The sequence below is a fragment of the Nelumbo lutea genome, chromosome 1 (genome assembly GCF_056320005.1).
Source record: "Nelumbo lutea isolate HS-2025 chromosome 1, American lotus-T2T, whole genome shotgun sequence".
NCBI lineage: Eukaryota > Viridiplantae > Streptophyta > Magnoliopsida > Proteales > Nelumbonaceae > Nelumbo > Nelumbo lutea.
In genome coordinates this window covers 191,448,825-191,466,251 of record NC_142684.1, presented here as the reverse complement: position 1 = coordinate 191,466,251, position 17,427 = coordinate 191,448,825, and the positions used below count along the sequence as shown (strand labels likewise).

At 37.1% G+C, this 17,427-nt stretch overlaps 1 pseudogene; it reads right to left on the bottom strand.

Moving 5' to 3' along the window:
* Positions 1–1,613: 1,613 nt before the first annotated feature.
* On the bottom strand, positions 1,614–11,744 carry LOC148880045 (uncharacterized; annotated as a pseudogene).
* Between the last annotated feature and the right edge of the window lie 5,683 nt (positions 11,745–17,427).

Below are 17,427 nucleotides of genomic sequence, written 5' to 3'. Positions count from 1 at the left end.
GGCCAAGGGACAAAAGTTTCGATTCAAAATGGTCGAGACGAGTAGCATCAATTTCGTGAAATGGCGGTGGTGAACGATATATCTCTATTTACAATATCAGTCGCTTGAGCCCTGGTTTTGTCTTTCTATTGTCTTGGAGTCGAAGTTTGTAACACTAAAATAGGAGATTACAACTGCTGGGGCAGTAATAGGCCAAGCTATCCCAATTGCAGAAGGCAAAGGAGAAGAAAGCCTTGGTGTGTCAAACCATACGTTTTTACCTTTGAAGTGCATAATTGAAAATTTTAAAAATAAATGGGACAGTTTTGGTAGAGAGTTCGAACAAGTGCTTATTGTTTAATCACTTAAAAAAAGCTGAAAATTTGAATTTATTATTTAAACGCTTATTTATAAAATAAGCACTTATTTTAAGTTTATTACCCATACATCAGTGTTTAACAGTGTGGTCCCGACCCAAAATAAGTAGTTATTTGAATAAACACTTATTTTTAAGTACTCCCAAACTTGACTTTAGAATGCTAGAACAAGTACCATCTCCTTGTAACTAGGGGTGCAATTCCTGTGGGCTGGGCTGGGTTTTAATTCAACTAGGGTCCAACTGCTAAATTAGGCCTATGGTTCAACCCCAAGATCAAACTGAAGCCAAGGTTTTAAAAACCAGATGGAACACAGAATCGTTTTGGGGACCAATTCCTGGATCAAACGGTCCAACCATCCAGTTCAAACAAACAATCCATTCTAATTAAAAATAAAAAATAAAAAAATCAAAAACTGTTGTCGCTCGATGGGTCAACAATTCGGCCACCCAGGATAGAAAGTCATTGACTAAATCAACGGTGTTTGATCCAAGAGTGGTGTTATAATGAAACGAAACAGATTGCCTAACCAGTTCCCAGGTCAACCGATTTGACCATCCGGTTTAATCCGATTTTCAAAACCATGACTTAAATTATCAAATCCGAACTTAACACTAAAATTTGATATACATGTATGCATATATGCATGCACGGCACGCAAATCTGTATACGCATATACAAGGTTTGAAGTATCAACATGACACCCCGTATTGTATCAGCAAGCCATTGATACTTAATACTTAAAATATAAAAAGGTATGGGGTTTTGCCCAGCCTGTGTAAAAGTACGGACTGGGTTGATCTGGGTTCGGGTTGGCCCGCCTACCTGCAACTCAAGTCCTTTGAGCATGCACTTCAGTAAAAATCACAGCCTCCCTGGTACTATATTAATGATGCACATCTCTCTTGTCAAATTGCTTCTAGACCAGATGTCTGGGACTATATTAATGTGCAATATTGCGCTGTCATTGTTCCAGTACTATAATTCAAAACAGTCGATTTGGCAGCAGATATCGCATACCTTATAACATACATACAAGGAAGCCAAAAATGAGAGCACGGCTGATGCATTGGCACATATACCTTTAATTCCTAAAGATAAGTTGTATGACACTACATTCAACTAACATGTTTCCTTTCCCTTTCCCCTCCCCTTACGAAAAATCCCCAAGTAGCAAAGGAAAACGAATAGCAAGTTTCTGCTATTCAAGTTCTCCAAGTCAGACCAAAATAACAAGTTCTATGACTTCGATCCACATCAGTCAAACAACTCTTCATCTGAGTCATTATCAAGGAAGGCTGCTATATTCCCAAGCAAGGGCATTCAGAATCATTAGCTCCCGACTACTGATACCTCTCTGAATCAACCTTTCTGTGGCTGTTGAATGAGTAGGCGTACTGGGCTCATATCCAGAGGATCTCTTACTGGAGACCTGCAGTACTAAGCCTCAGGGTAGTACTTCAACAACCACTTACCGGATGGGTCCAGAATTTCAACATCAAATGCAGGTGAGACTGAGCAACCGATAACTTGAACATGAGAGACACTGCATGGCACCAATTCAATCCAAAAAAACGAAAGAAGTTAAACATGGATATGTTACCATGAATCTAATAAATTCAGATCTCCTACCCACAGGACACTACAGCTGTACACTGGGTACATCTCCCCATGAATGGTAACATGTAAATATATGAGATGTTCTCAATGTGCTGCTGTAGTGATGTGTGGCTAGGTGTGGGCAGAGTTCTTGTAGGTAGGACATCCTAACACAAATCTAACAGTCACACCAGGTGTTCCTGGACTTCAATCCCAAAATTCTCACTATTTTTCCCTGTTAAATCTAATTAACATCAAAATACCAATCATGCCCATCCAATTGATACAATTCCAACTAGGCTGGAGGTGAAAGAGGTTACGTTATGAAAATAAATAAATCGCTGCTTGTATTAATTCTGTGGCAGATTCCTAGTCCTAAATGAAGATTTCAGCATTTCAGTTATTTCAATGTGATTACCAGACTTGATACAATAGTATCTTTTTTGCAACTAAAGGGTTCTTGAGCCATCCATCCTAATCAAGGTGTATAGTCCAGGTTCTGTGAAGATTACAAAATTTGATTCTGATTTACTGCAATAAAACAAAGTTTGCTTTCACTCGGGAAAAATACACTAATCTAACATAGCATTACACTTTGAAGTTCAACCTTTTCCATACAGAAAATGACTATAGGCATTTAGATTCTGGAGTAACTAATAGCCAAGGAAAGACGCCATCCTTTAGAGTACAAGTCATCAGTAAAAATCAAAACATAAAAGATGGAGCCTGAAAGAGACTGACCATATATAGAACAATCCATCCGTATCTTGTTTCCGAACCCTGCCCAATAGCTCAATCTGCAAAATTCCACCTATACATAGAACAGGCTCAGATAGCTTGAACTTCTGTAAGCAGTTTTCCTGTTTAACATAATTTTTCTTTCAGCAGTTTTACTTGATACATGAGTGATGAACCAACAGTTACAAATTGCATCCAGCTGGAATTCAGCTGAGAAAAAGGAACTTGATGATTTCACTCTCTATATGCAAGTTTACATCCCATTGGACCTTCGCTATGGCTCAGTATGGAAAGAGTATAAATACAAATTTGTAGAGTGCAAAACCTTGTAGTTTGTATTTGTACTGTACATATTTGTATTTATACTCCTTCCAAACTGAGCCTACATGTCATAGGAGTATTTGCAGCATGTGCTAGAACAGAAATGAACATGTTTTTTAATTAAAAAAAAATGAAATCCACAATAAAAATCCCAGTTTTGCCAATCACGTGCACCCATTTGAGTTGGCTGGTTCAACTTCTACATGTATAAACAATGAAAAAGAAAAATAAGGCACATAAATCAGATTTTTTAATGGCAGTATTAACAGGTACATAAACTTTTTGCCCTTTCCCAAAAAATGAATAGTTAAATTGTTCATTTGCTTTTAATCCGAGATTACCAACCAAAAGCTATGTCACAACTCACCTGAGTCATTTGAAATTCTGGTGAAACATATGTCCATACAAAGTTGTTACTAGTGGGTCTTTGATTTTCCACAAGTCTATCCATGTGAACACTTCCTGCTTCCAGTGGTTTGAGATGACCCATTCGAAACCGTACAACCATGGCAGAATAAATAGGAAAACCAAGCTAGAAAAATGCTGAAAGGAAAGGAGGGGGGAGTACAGTAATACAACCAGTAAAATAAATAGAAACTAGAACAAGATCACGTAAAGGTGCAAATAATATCAGGCTGGAAAAATGCTGAAAAAAAGGAGGGGGGAGTACAGTTACCCAACCAATAAAATAATCAGAAATCAGAACAAGATCATATAAAGGTGCAAATAATATCAAGAAATAACATTGGAATTGTTAGATAGTTGTATGCCCTTAGCTTCAATCAGAAATATGTACATTATGAATTTATATTAAATGAATAAAGTACACATTTAATTCATGTTCCTGTGGTGTGTTTCTGTGTAATACCCTTAAATTGGACATTTAATGAGACTTGTGTTAGTTTAGAATGTTTACAACCATTGGGTAAGTCTGGGGAGATTTATCCTGCCAAGGCTGACACTGGTGTGCTGCCAACTGTTGGGGTGGCTTGTCTCAGCTACCAGGGAGAGACCCGAAGCACATGCAGTGTAGGATTAATAGAACCTTTGAACCGGATCAGATTTCCAGTATTGCCCTAGACCTTCGAGATAGATGGGCAAAACTGAAAAGTTACACCTGATCCTTAGACTCGATTATGATACTACACTAGGTGTTGGATTGGACTGTCTTTGATGTACCAATCAGTGAGATCCTTAGCGGGGGTCAAAACCTGGGTATGTTGGGACAGTCCGAGAATTCATCTGAGTAGGTGATCATAGTGACAGGATCAGCATCTTTGTCGGACAAAGGTAATGATCGGGGATGCACTCTCTCTGATGGAAACCAAGACTACCGGCAACCAATTTCAATTTTTGAGATTTTATTTTGCAAAATATATTTATATAAAGATATAAATATATATGTTATGGTTTCGAAATGATTTGCAAAAGGTTTTAATTCCCGGGATCTATGTAAGCAGAGAGTGCAACACTGTTCCTTGCAGTCGAGGGAGAGGTCCTCCCTTGTTAGGTAGTGTTTGATCATTATGGGCTAAGAGGTTAAGTGTAAGACCATTGAGGATAATACCTGATGGGCTAATCTTGCATCTGCCCACAGTCCCTGGGTGTTACAAGGTAGTTTGGCCCAGGGATCACTTAGGGTAAGTATTGGGCTCATAGAGCCCATAAGATGGGTTTCAGGGGGTGCACTGTCCATAACAGTGTATTCGGCCAGGCCTTGTAACAAAGGCTGGGCTGAACTCATGTGACTGATGTGTAGATCAATGTTTGGGTCCCACGCCATACAAGGAAGCCCAACTAGGCAGTAGTTTGGAAGGCTAAGTGAGTACATAACCTTAAATGGGCCTTAAGCCCATTTCGAACTGGGCTGATTTGACCAGTCAATTAAAGGGGGCGAATTCTGAAGTGGATCAGCTCATAGGATTGGGCCTAGACCCCATCCACTTAGAGAGTTCAAGATCTAAATAAGACTTAGATTTGGAAGCTTCCTAATTAGATTAGGAGATGGCTGATCTGATCTGCAGATAAGATAAGGGTTCTCCCTTATCATTTAAAGGGACTTCTAATTCAAATATAATTTGAATCAGCAGCTCCTAATAGGATTATGAGATGATCCCTTTAAATCTATAAAAGGAGGAGGGGGCGGCAGCTTTTAGACATGCAACCTAAGACTCTTGTCTTCAGAGCTGAAATCACAGAAGAGAGATTTCTACAACCTCTACAAAATCTCTCTTGCCACCTCCTTCCTGTCGCCACCATTACCTTTAGTTCGATCTCCAGTTCTTGGGAGAAATCAAGATCTGATCTTGATACCAATCTTTTGGGAAAAGATTGATTGGAGCTGTACTCACAAGCCATCCAGTTGATTCTTACGAAGGGTCAAGTTCTTTTGAAGAACATTGCTAATTCTGCTCCATCTTGTACTACGCCATCTTCAGTGGGAGCAGTCTTTGGATCCTTCCTTGGGCGTGAACACCTCCATTGGGAGATACTAATTCTCCGTATCAGGTACATCCTCCCTCCTACTCCTTTTGGTTCAGATCTGGTTTGGTTAATAATTCAAGATTGATCCTTGAAAAATATGTTTTTCTAAAATAGGGAATTCGATTCTCTGCAAAGATGGGAGAAATTTTTGAAATTCGCCCAGTCCATTCCGCAAGACTTGGGCGTCCATGTGATAGATATTCCATCCCTTCAAGAATGGCTGTATATTGATTTCCGTAATAACACATAGCTTGGAGATCAATTTATAAGTTAATGTCTCAGGCACTTGTGGATCACTTTCTCCCTTGCTCGACCAGTATGAAGGCCTCTCCTCAACTATATCACTTGGTTCCAAAGTATTCTGAATGCTTTCTTCTGGAAAATTATCAGTGCTGGATGCACATATAGCCTTTGAAATACAATCCATTCTCATAAAAGATGTGAGACCTCGAGCTAGGTGAGCAAAAACTCTATGGTCCCTGTCCAGGCCCTCCCATTCCATAGAATTGTTAGACCCAATTTCCATAGGATCCATAATGTTATTTCCCTCTTCAACATTTATAATATGCGATATTACTGGAAACATTCTTGCACACAACTTTTACAGAAACCATATTTAATCACTGCAAATCATTTTAAAACCAATATCAGGATCATTTAAGAAAACTGCAGAACAGAGTTTCATGCCTTATTTTTCATTCCTGTTGATCCACAATTAAGTTCCTAGCTTCAGTATTTTTTTTTTACTACTTTTGTGCAATCAATTCCACCTTATCAACCTATACATATATAATGCAAGTTATTCAAAACACTGCATTCTGAATAGTCAAAAATCCATTTCTGTCCAAGTGTTAACTTAGGCATAGGGCTGATCATTTCTGGTCCGGCCCAATTTGGCCTATATATAACCCCTGCCTAGGCATATGACATGGGTACCAAGTAGTCGGGTATACACGAGTGTTCAACATGTCAATCTGTAGAAATCATGAAATAGCAGTGACACCACAAATGAAATATTAAGTTGAGGAATGCTAGTAAATAAGAAGTTTATGTAACTCTTGATTTCCTTTGCCCTACTGAAAAGGCATGTCCTACTTTGTCTTGTGTATAGGTGCCACCATATCTGTAGGGCCAAGAACAGAAGGGTTGGAAAACCAAAATGCCAGCACCTTGACGAATGTGGTCTCATGACTACCATTAGTTTCAATTGCCATGCCTTGGGAATCCAGGATCATCAGGAATTGGAGAGGCATTCAAAGACTCCAAGGGCAAGACTAACACTATACACTTGGGAGTTGGGACTGGTTGGATCAGAGAGACCTTGGTTGGGGAAATTATGGCTTTACTACATGATCTTTAGTTCTGTTAGGGTAGCATAAATGTTGGGCATGACCACAATACCCTTTATCATGGGTATACTTGTAAGTACCATTTTTTCGTTTCAATGGATTAGTTATTTTGTAAGGGGATTCAACCACCCACCCCAAGTGCTGTTTCCTCTTCCCTTCTCCTTTTGGTGTCTAATATTTTAATCATTTCATCATCATAATCATCATGGGGTCGACCACATGAATCCTGTTTTTCCATTCTGTTCTGCCTAGTGCCATATCCATCATTAAGTTGTGGGTGCCTGCACTATTTCTTATTACTTCCACCTAGGGGTGGATTTGAGCCGAGCCAAGTCAAATATCTAGCTATTTGAGCTTGGCTGGCTTGAGCTCGATTGTGAGACAAATGTTGTATAAAATATAAAATTATATATATATATATATATATATATATATATATATTATATTTATATATAACATTTTTATTATATATATGTGTGTGTGTGTGTGTATGTAAAAGCCCCTAACTCTTCTAACAGGTGCTATAGCTAGTCTTCTATGCACATGACCAAACCAGCTCATTCTACTTTCTCTCATTTGATCAACTATTGGAGTTGCTCCCAGGCTCTTTTGTATGACTTCATTTTTAACCATGTTCTTTCTAGTTTCATCACTCATGACTCACCTAAGTATTTGCATTTCTACCACACTGATTTTTTGGACTTCCTGTTTCTTAATTGCCTAGCCTAGCACTCTGTTCCATACAACATTAGCTGACCTTACAACTGTTTTTTAAAATTTTCCTTTTAGCCAAAGTGTTATTACACCTATCATATGAGACTCTGGATGCACCCCTTCATTTTGTTCATCACTCCATCCTGCTCTAATTTTACGGGTAACATCCCCCTCAATCTCTCTTTTTGTTATGAATTATAGAATCAAGGTAATGGAAGAGGTCACATTGATTATCCATTGGTCTCCATGACTTGCTCTCCTATTATTATTAAATTAACATTGCATATATTTTGATTAGAAACCTCTTGTTTCTAGTGCAGTTTTCTATAAACTAATTTTGCATTTAATCCTTTACTAATTTCAGCAATTAATACTATGTCATCACTCATCAGCAAACATCAAGCACATGGGATCTTCTCTTGAACAAGTTTAGTCAATTCATCTATGGATAGAGTGAATAAATGAGGACTAAGTGCTGAACCTTGGTGGAGACCCATTTTAACTGTAAAATCTGATGTCTCTCCTATGGATGTTAACATTGGTTTTTGCATCCTCATACACATCCTTAATTAGACCCACATACCTAATTGGCACTCCTTTCTTTTCCAAAAGCCAACTTACCTCCCTAGGGGCTATATCATATGCTTTCTCTAGATCAATGAAAACCATATGGGCATCTCTCTTTTCTTTCTAAACTTTTCTATCAATCACCTAAACAGAAAGATGGCGTCCATGGTTGATCTACCTGGCATAACGTTCTTCTTAGGATTTGATGACTTTAAATTACCTTACAACAGCTCTTTTCTCAAAAAGCTTCGAGTAGCAGAAATGACTTGTTAACCATTCAGATTTGGGAGTCAAGCTCTATCTAAACTAGCCTTTAATGTCCAGATACCTTTCCTAGACATGTATAATGGAAGCCCAAATAGTAGGGAGAGTTATGCCCCTCCAAATCAAATCTGCTATGTGCCTCAAATGCAACAAGACTGAGAAGTTAGCTAACAACCTATGTATTCATTATGAGGTCACTAAACAGTCTTGGGCTCATCTCTTGAATATCTTAGAGGTTAGGTGGTGTTTTCCTCTTTCTTTTCTTTTTTTAGGTATTTGGTGATAAACAACACACTAATAACCTCTTCTCCAAAGTCGGTGGTTGTGGTAATCGAATCCGTATCTATGCTGGAGTAAGCCAGCTAACAAATCAACTGAGCCACCCCTCAGTTGGCTTTCCTCTGTTCTAAACAGTAGGAGTTTTAGTTAAGGCAGCCATGTGACACCTTGGTCTTTTGGCCTGCAAGGTGAACCAAGACCTAGGTGGCAAAACATAAATAAAATAATGTTCTATAATATATAATTATGCTAATAAATATAAAACATTAAATTGAAAATTAATAGTACTGAGTTACAAATTAAGTCATTAACAATTTATCTCTTGCGGGTTTCCCCTTTTTCTAGTTCAATAATATTATACATCATTTATATTATTATATACCAATTTAATACTGATGGTTAAGCTAGATTGACTGTCTTGTCAATCCAGGTGAAACAGCTGTTAGTGTATTTGATTATCTTCTAATCCATCTGAATCAGGTGTCCATTCTACAGGTCAACAATCTAGCATCCCTGATATGATGAAAAGAATGCCTAGGGGCCTATAACTCCATCATTCATCAACCATATTACCATTTTAGGATCCCCTTCAACTTTCATGCTAGAACACCCAAGAAATAAGCTCAACTTCATTTCTTGAAAGAGGGAAAAAAGCTTATGGACTCTCCATCTCCAATCAGACCCAAGTTACCAAATGTACTCTCCATCCCCAAGATGTAATGCACCTTACCCTTATAAAACATGCAACCTCAACTTCTTGGCAGCACTATTTGAAAACCAGCTAATGTACGTAGAGTAGCTAATTTTAAGTTCCCTATACTGTGACACAAAGCTGGAGAGTGAAATGTGGAAGCCATTGAAACACCAAATTTTAAAGCACCAATGTTTCAGAGTATCAGTGGAATACTGGAATTTATATGTACAATTTGTACATATGTTTGTAGGTCTGTGTGTCTCGAGCTCTCTACAAATAATCCAACTAGAAAACCCATTCCCAAACAGGGGAGTAGAGGTGTAAATCAGGTCGTACTGCCCGCAGCTCGACACGAATTGGGCTGACCTGGCATGACGGGTTGGGTTGTGTCGGGCTTGGGTTTCTAGGACCATGGGCCGACACAACACGACACGATCAAGTGTGCCATGCCTCCCATGGCCTATGTGCCGACACAACCCAGCATGCGGCTTGACATATATATATATATATATATATATAAGTTGTTTGAAACCAAGGAGGTTCAAACTTGTTTAGTAAACAGGAAAAAAAAGAAGAAAACAGAGAAGAAGAGAAGAGAAGAGAAGAGGAAGGAAGAAGAGAGAATAGAAGAGAAAAAAGGGGGTTCAATCAGGCTTGGTCTGCCGCCCCAAGTGCTATTTAAAATAGGCCTATAATAATAAGTGGTACAATGACAAGAATACTCCTGTCACTAGAAACAACTGAAAAGAGTATTCTAAAAGTATTCTAACAGTATTCTAACAGCACTATAATCAAAGGAAAACATATGCTCTACACTCCCCCTCAAGTTGGAAAAATATATTGATCATTCCCAACTTGCTTAAATCCGTCTCAAGCTTGATTTTGTTGACTATCTTGGTGAAGACATCGGCAATCTGCATATTAGTGGAATCATAAGGAAGGCATACTTTTTGAAAGGCATAATAAGTAGTGTCCCTTGTACCTGATTGAGCAAAAGCAGAAGTGGGAGGAGGAGTAGAATGAGATTGTCCAGAGATGGTTATAGCTGTGAATGAAACTCCTGTGGTTATAGCTGCATTTGCATTTCCTTTCCTGTTCCTGTCTTTTTGGAATTAGTTGAGGATGAAGCTTCTAACAAGTGTCCTTAGTATGTTTTGGCTTTTTACAGTAGTCACAAAACACATCCATGTTTCCATCATTTTTTACATCCCTCTCCTTATCACTTCCAATCTTTGGTTTTATGGCTGCTAAAGCTGATTCCATAGATGGAATTTGTAACATATCTTTTCTTCTACTTTTCTCACTATGTACTAGAGAATAGGCTTGAGATAAAGAGACACTATCTCTAGTGAGAAGTTGTTGTCTTACAATGTCATAGTTAGAGTTTAGCCCAGCCAGGAATTCAAACACTCTATTTTTCTCAACTAATTCCCTGTATGTGGCAGCAACTTTCTGGCTCTCCCACTCAATAGTCTTAAGATGATCAATCTCATACTACAATGATTTCAAGGTGAAGAAATAGACTGACACAGGTTTCTCCCCCTGTATTAACCTCAATTTTTAGTTCATAGGCTCTAGCAACATTAAGGGGTTGAGAATAGGTTTCTTTCATATTGTCCAAAATCTCCTTAGCTGTATTTGCCCAAAGACAGTTTCTACTGATATGAAACTGCATGGAGTTGCATAACCAAGTCATAACCAAATAATTTTCTTGGACCCATTTAGCAAAGGAAGGGTCCTCCTGTGCTGGTTTCTTTGTGTCTCCCATCACATACCCCAACTTTCCCCTCCCTCCAATGGCCACCATGACTGATTGGGCCCATTCCAAAAAGTTTGTTCCGTCAAACTTGATTGTAGTAATCTGAAATGAACTGTTGCCAATAGAGTTTCCAACTCCTACAAGTCCTTCATTTGGTTTGTTCTCATTTCCAGCCATTTCCATGCTGAAATGAACAAAGGATATTCACTGAATGGAAAGTACAACACCGTCCAAACTCCTTTTCCAAACAAACAAAAAAAAAAAAATTCCAAGTACTGTCCAACAGCACCAGAGTAAATAAAAAAGATTCCAAGGCCTTTTTATGAGCACAAGGTGGGCAGTAGAGGTGACCAATACTGTCAAAACAATACAGCCTAGAAGAATAGTCCGTAAAGAAACCCTAAAGCAATCCAAGGGAACAGCTGTACTGATTCCAGAAAAATTTTAGATGCTTGACAGTCCAAAAAAGTATGAAAAACAGCCCAAAAAATACTGGGCACCACTCTCAATCTTTAATTTAAGCTCTAAATCATAAACCAACTTGTTTTCTCCGATTCTTCCTGGCCACCGGACAACTCTCCAAGTATTCTGAACCTTGGGGCACCTTCTTCAATCTCCATTGACCTCCAAGAACCAGGTGAATCAAGCTGAAACTTCCAGCCTTAGGAATACTCTCATGTAGTCAGTTGGACTACACCTACATGAGAGCCTTAACCAGTTTTAGGCTTGCTCTGATACCAAGTTGTCTGAAACCAAGGAGGTTCAGACTTGTTTAGTAAACAAAAAAGAAGAAGAAGAAGAAAACAGAGATGAAGAGAAATGAAGAGAGGAGGAAGAGAGAATAGAAGAGAAAAAAGGAAAAAAGGGGGTTTAGTCAGGCTTAGTCTACCGCCCCAAGTGCTATTTAAAATAGGCCTATAATAATAAGTGGTACAATGTGAGGAATACCCTTGTCACTAGAAACAACTGAAATCTAACAGTATTTTAACAGCACTATAATCAAAGGAAAACATATGAACAAGTGGGGACCATAAGCTAGTCAACCATTTTCTCTACAATATATATATATATTTAATTTTATTATATTATTTCATTTTATATTGCATATATAAACAATTGTATACATCAAAATTCATATAAAATAAAATTTTAAGATTTTTTTTGTCAATTTTTTTAAATTTTCATTTTTTTTCAAAATTTTTAAAAATACCTCTCATGGCATGGCTCGGTCCACAACCCAGCCTGACCCAAAGCTCAACCTGTGGAGCCCAAGCCTACTTGGGCCCGTGCCATGGGCCATGCCGGGCTAGACCTCTAAAGCATCCCAGAGGTAGCAAGCACAGCCAGGCCCGGCCCGCCAAAAACACAGGCCTCCTCGGCATGACACGATTTACACCTATATAGGGGAGAGAGTTAAGGTTTCGTAATTGGGTCAAGTAGGGAGCTTCCCTGCACAAATGGAATAATGATGTGGCTAATCTGAACATCCATTGGATCATGGAACTTGTATGTTCAACTAGTTCATCCCACGTCAACCCCCATATGGCACCTTGTTTGAGATCCAATCAAAATTTCAATGCTTTAAGCTTTTAAAAATAAGAAAAGAGAAAAACAGAGTTGGATCTTTTTTTTTTTTATGAAAAATTGTAAAGCATTTCATTAAAGTGTGAAAAAATATACATCCAAAGACTGCACAATAAGGAACTGCACTTGTATCTCTCCTGCCATCATCATTATCATCCAAACCTTATCCTAACTATATGGGGTTACCTACACGAATCCTGTTTTGCCATTCTGTTCTGTTTATGCCCTATCCATTGTTAACTTATTGGCACTTAAATAATTTCTTATTGCTTCCACCCATGCCCTTTTTGGTCTACTCCTAGTCATTGTAGCCCCTTCAATTTGCAACAAATCACCTCTCCTTGTGAGTACCGTTGATAGTCTTCTATGCACGTGATCAAATAGTACTTAGTCTATTCCCTCTCATTTTGTCACCTATTGGAGCTACTCCTAGGTTCCTTCGAGTGAGTTCATATCTGATCCTATCCTGTATTTTTTTCCACTCATTCATCTCAGACTATACATTTCTGCCACACTCATTTTTTGGACATGTTCCTTGACTGCTCAACACTGCTCCATACTGCAATAGCATAGCTGGCCTTACAACTCTTTTATAGAATTTTCCTTTCAATCTATGTGGTATTTTTCCTGCTATACAGGTTCATTTTGGCCTCATGAAAAGGTGTTTTAAGATGAAATGTGCCTTGTTAACTGAGGCTGGTGAAAGGAACACATGGTATCCTTTTGTGTCAAAAGAAATCTTGCCATGTCAAAGACTCCTGGGTCACTGAGACTTCTTCACCAAAATAGCCTGGCTAGTAAACTCCCCCCCCCAGGGCCCACCCACACACACACACGAGCTACAGAGCTCTGTAAGGACAATGCATTTAACATTTTTTTCTTGAAATTATATCATTCTTTTAGTCTTTGATTTTCTAATTCAGTTTTACCATGTATGTGTATATAATGTGCTTGGAAGGAGAGAGATGGAGAAATAGTTAGTGTTAGAGTGATGATGTGAAAGATAGAAGTTGAGATAAAGTGGGGCATAAAATAAAGAGAAATGTGAAGGATAAACCAATAGTGGGAGACAAGTAGTATACATCATACAGCTTAGTTTCAACAACCAAAATAAAAATACAACAGCTTTTTTTTTTTTTTATTTAGGAAAAATCAACCATGTGGTTCAGCCTTTTCTCAATCATGATTAAGATGCAACCTGCATCAGCATTGCAAGAATTTGAGGTCAATTAGGAAAGCTGCTCCCATAAGACAATTATGGGCAGTAAGAGCTAACTTTTACCTGCTGAAGGTATAAGCTGAGAGAGAATGTGATGATGAGGAAGAGAAGAATGATATTGATCAAAAAAAAAAAAAAAAGGAAGAGAAGAATGATATCATTGAATTTGGCCGGGCTTATGTGTTAAGAACCAGCTGCTTTGCATTGATGTTTTCTCAAAAGAAGCTGATAAAAGAATCCTCAAGGAAAGGAATGCCCTAGAGATAGGCATCTAGATGATTTTTGAGAAGTTTACAGTCATCTTTGATTTGAATACGCAATTAACTCTTATGATATGCTAAAAGGCTAAATGCAACGATTAGAAGTATAAAGAAAATTATAGCGTGATGTCAAAACAAATGATTCTTCTCTATCATGCGAAATTTTCTATGTTCATCCATTGACAGTGGTTGCACTCATGCCATAAGAAAGGCCATTTCGTACAGTTAAAATGGAGGAAAAAACTCTTCCTGCAATCAGAATAGTTTGAATTCGTTTTCAGATTTTTGTCACAACATGGGCAATTCTCATGAGAAAATGGATAAGGAGATAAGGGTTCAACTTTAATCGTCTAAGGAGAAAAACCAATTTTTCAATAGGATTCAAGCAATTCAACAATTAGACCGAACAAAAATTAAAAAAAGAAAAACGAATTCACACAATTGGAGACAGAAAATATAACGAAAAAAAAAAGACAAATTCCACCAAAAGAAAATAGAAACATAGCAGAAGAAGAATGCATGTCTATAGAAAAGAGATGGCATAAAAAGGAAAGAAATCATGTTGATCAGGCCCATCGAATGGCCAGGAAAGCAACACTTTCTGAATTCTGTTGTGTCGTCTACATACCCCCCTAGCATATTAAATCACCAAAATCCTTGTATTCAGGGTGATTATATTGTATCTTGATGTTTTTAGTGGTTACTTTTCAATTACCAAAAAAAAAAAAAAACAAGAAACAAATATACACTTGTTCGAGAACCATAAGAAAGATCTGAAACACCAAGCAAAGGAATTGCAAACCCTAAGAGAGAGAAGCTACGATAAATTCACAAAGGAAATGAGCAACAGAACAGAAGCAGCTTATAAAAATTCAAGGGCGCAAAGAAGGAAAGCAGAAGGCGACGATAAAGAATTGAAAAGCCCAAAAACTATATATATATATATATATATATAAGTCAAGAAAGAAGAAATATGGATGTAATTGAGAAAATCTATGATACTGTGTGTGCGTAAAGACTAGACATGTACTCGCCACGCGTAGGCGTAGGCGGTGGGTTTACACAGATAAGTCCCATCCAAAACTGTGGCGTGGAAGCCATTTGTGACCGTTGATTTTGAATTTTTTGTTTTTGGTGAAAAGGAAATTCGTTAGAGACAAAGACCAACAATCAACAACTCCGCCTACAACGGTACTTTGTTGCATTCTCTCCCTCCCTGCAAAGGCTACAACTTTACAATTTAAACTTTTAAAGCTAACGCCCACGCGAGCATCTTTATAAATTTCTTAAACTATCATTATCATTATGATTTAGCTAATTTACTAAACAATTGATTAACTTTACCCATATTATTATCATCCATTATTATTCTGTCAAAATACACGTGATACTAAGTTTTAAAATTTCGATATAATAACTCTGACTTATCTTTTAAAAATTGATACATGATACGGAAGTTTCGTCTTTTTTTCATGCGTATCGGAACGTATCGATGAAAAAGATACGACTAAAATTAAAAAGGAAAATTAAATATCCTTTTCTCGATATAAGCCTTCTTTCACCCTAAATGATTTTAAAAGTCCAAACTTCATTCTTAGAGTGTTAGATTTGCAAAATTTTGAAAGAAACAATTGTGAATTGTTATTTTTTTTAAAGATTTTTCAAAATTTGAAAAATATGGCAAAATAGGTAATTTTTTTTCAATCTTTTATAATATCTTGTGATTTTTTCCTTGAATGTTTAAATTTATGTTGATCTACATTTCTTACATTCAAAATCACAACTTTTTTGTGCTATCAATAGATTTATGGAAATTTCATGAAGATATTTGGGATGGACCAATTTAGGGCTGTTCATGGGTCAGGTTGGGTTGGTTTACTGAGGTTTTTCCAACCGACCCGACCTGGTTGAGTTACTTGAGATGGAAACCGAAACTGGCCCAGTGTTAAGCAAAACTGACATGGTCAGTTTGAGTCAGTTTGGGTCGGTTTCGGTTCTAAGTTCATCCATGCCCCCCATGGCCCATGTGCCTGTGTGGTGCAAGTTTGGGTCGTCAGATATTTCAGTTTTTATGTAAAACTGAAATATCTTTATTTTAAAATATATTTAAATTAAAATTGAAATATATATTTAAATAGATTAGGTCGATTTAATTTAAAATCGAAATATATATTTAAATAGTTAAATAGGAACTAAGTCGGTTCGGTCCGGGTTGGTCGGTTTGGTCAGGTTGGGCCTTCTTATGAACAAAACCCTAGACCAATTGAACTTTCATCTTTAATAAGTGTTATTTTTTTAGAATTAAAAAAAAAAATAATTAATTATATTTTATCATTTGATCACAATGATTGAATATATTATAATTCTATTGATGATCTATCATATCCATAATTGAAATTTCTTCTTTAATAACTATTTTTTGAATATATTATATAATGTTTATTTATTTTTTATAATTTTTGAAAATGAATAATATGTAATAATTATTTAAACAATAAATACTTATTAATTATATTTCACAGAGAAGTTGTGCCAATGCATGTTTTATGGTTGGATAGGAGAGTTGGGTTTTTCTCATCTCATAAAACATTAAAACTTAAGAATTATAATTTATAAATTATAGTTAAGCATAGGATTTTTAATGAAATTATAAATAGATATAATATATTTCTTCATAGAACCATTAAAATATATTAATTTAATGTATATACACCTCATTGAAGTCTTATATTCAGTGTTGTTGATGTATTTTTATGATTTATTAAAATATTTACAGTGTTTCCAAGCGTATCTTAGTTTTTCTCAAATACGCATGCGTATCCAAGGCGTATCTCGATACGTATATTAAAATTGCATTTCTGATACACTTGGTGTTTTTGATACTTTGAACCTTGCGTGATGTTGGGTGTGGGTCCAGCCCATATGAGGGGCCCACCCCACCTTTACATGCTCCCAAAAAGGAGCCGTATAGTGGAAGCTGGCTTCCACCTTTTTCATTTTTGGTATGCTCTCATTCGTAACCACCGTAGCAAGATGCGAAGAAGAAGAAAAACATAACCGAGGGTTTTCTAGTTTTGAGTTCTGTGAAGAAGAGAAGAAAAGCTGGTTCATATTCCATTCAAGACCAAGTCCGGAGGTGTCTTTCAAGCCCGTTCTTGATGAGATTAAGTGTTGGAGTTAAGAATCCTTCTCCAGTTCAGATTTGTTGTTTCTTCCTTCTTCTTCTTAGTTCAAATCTAC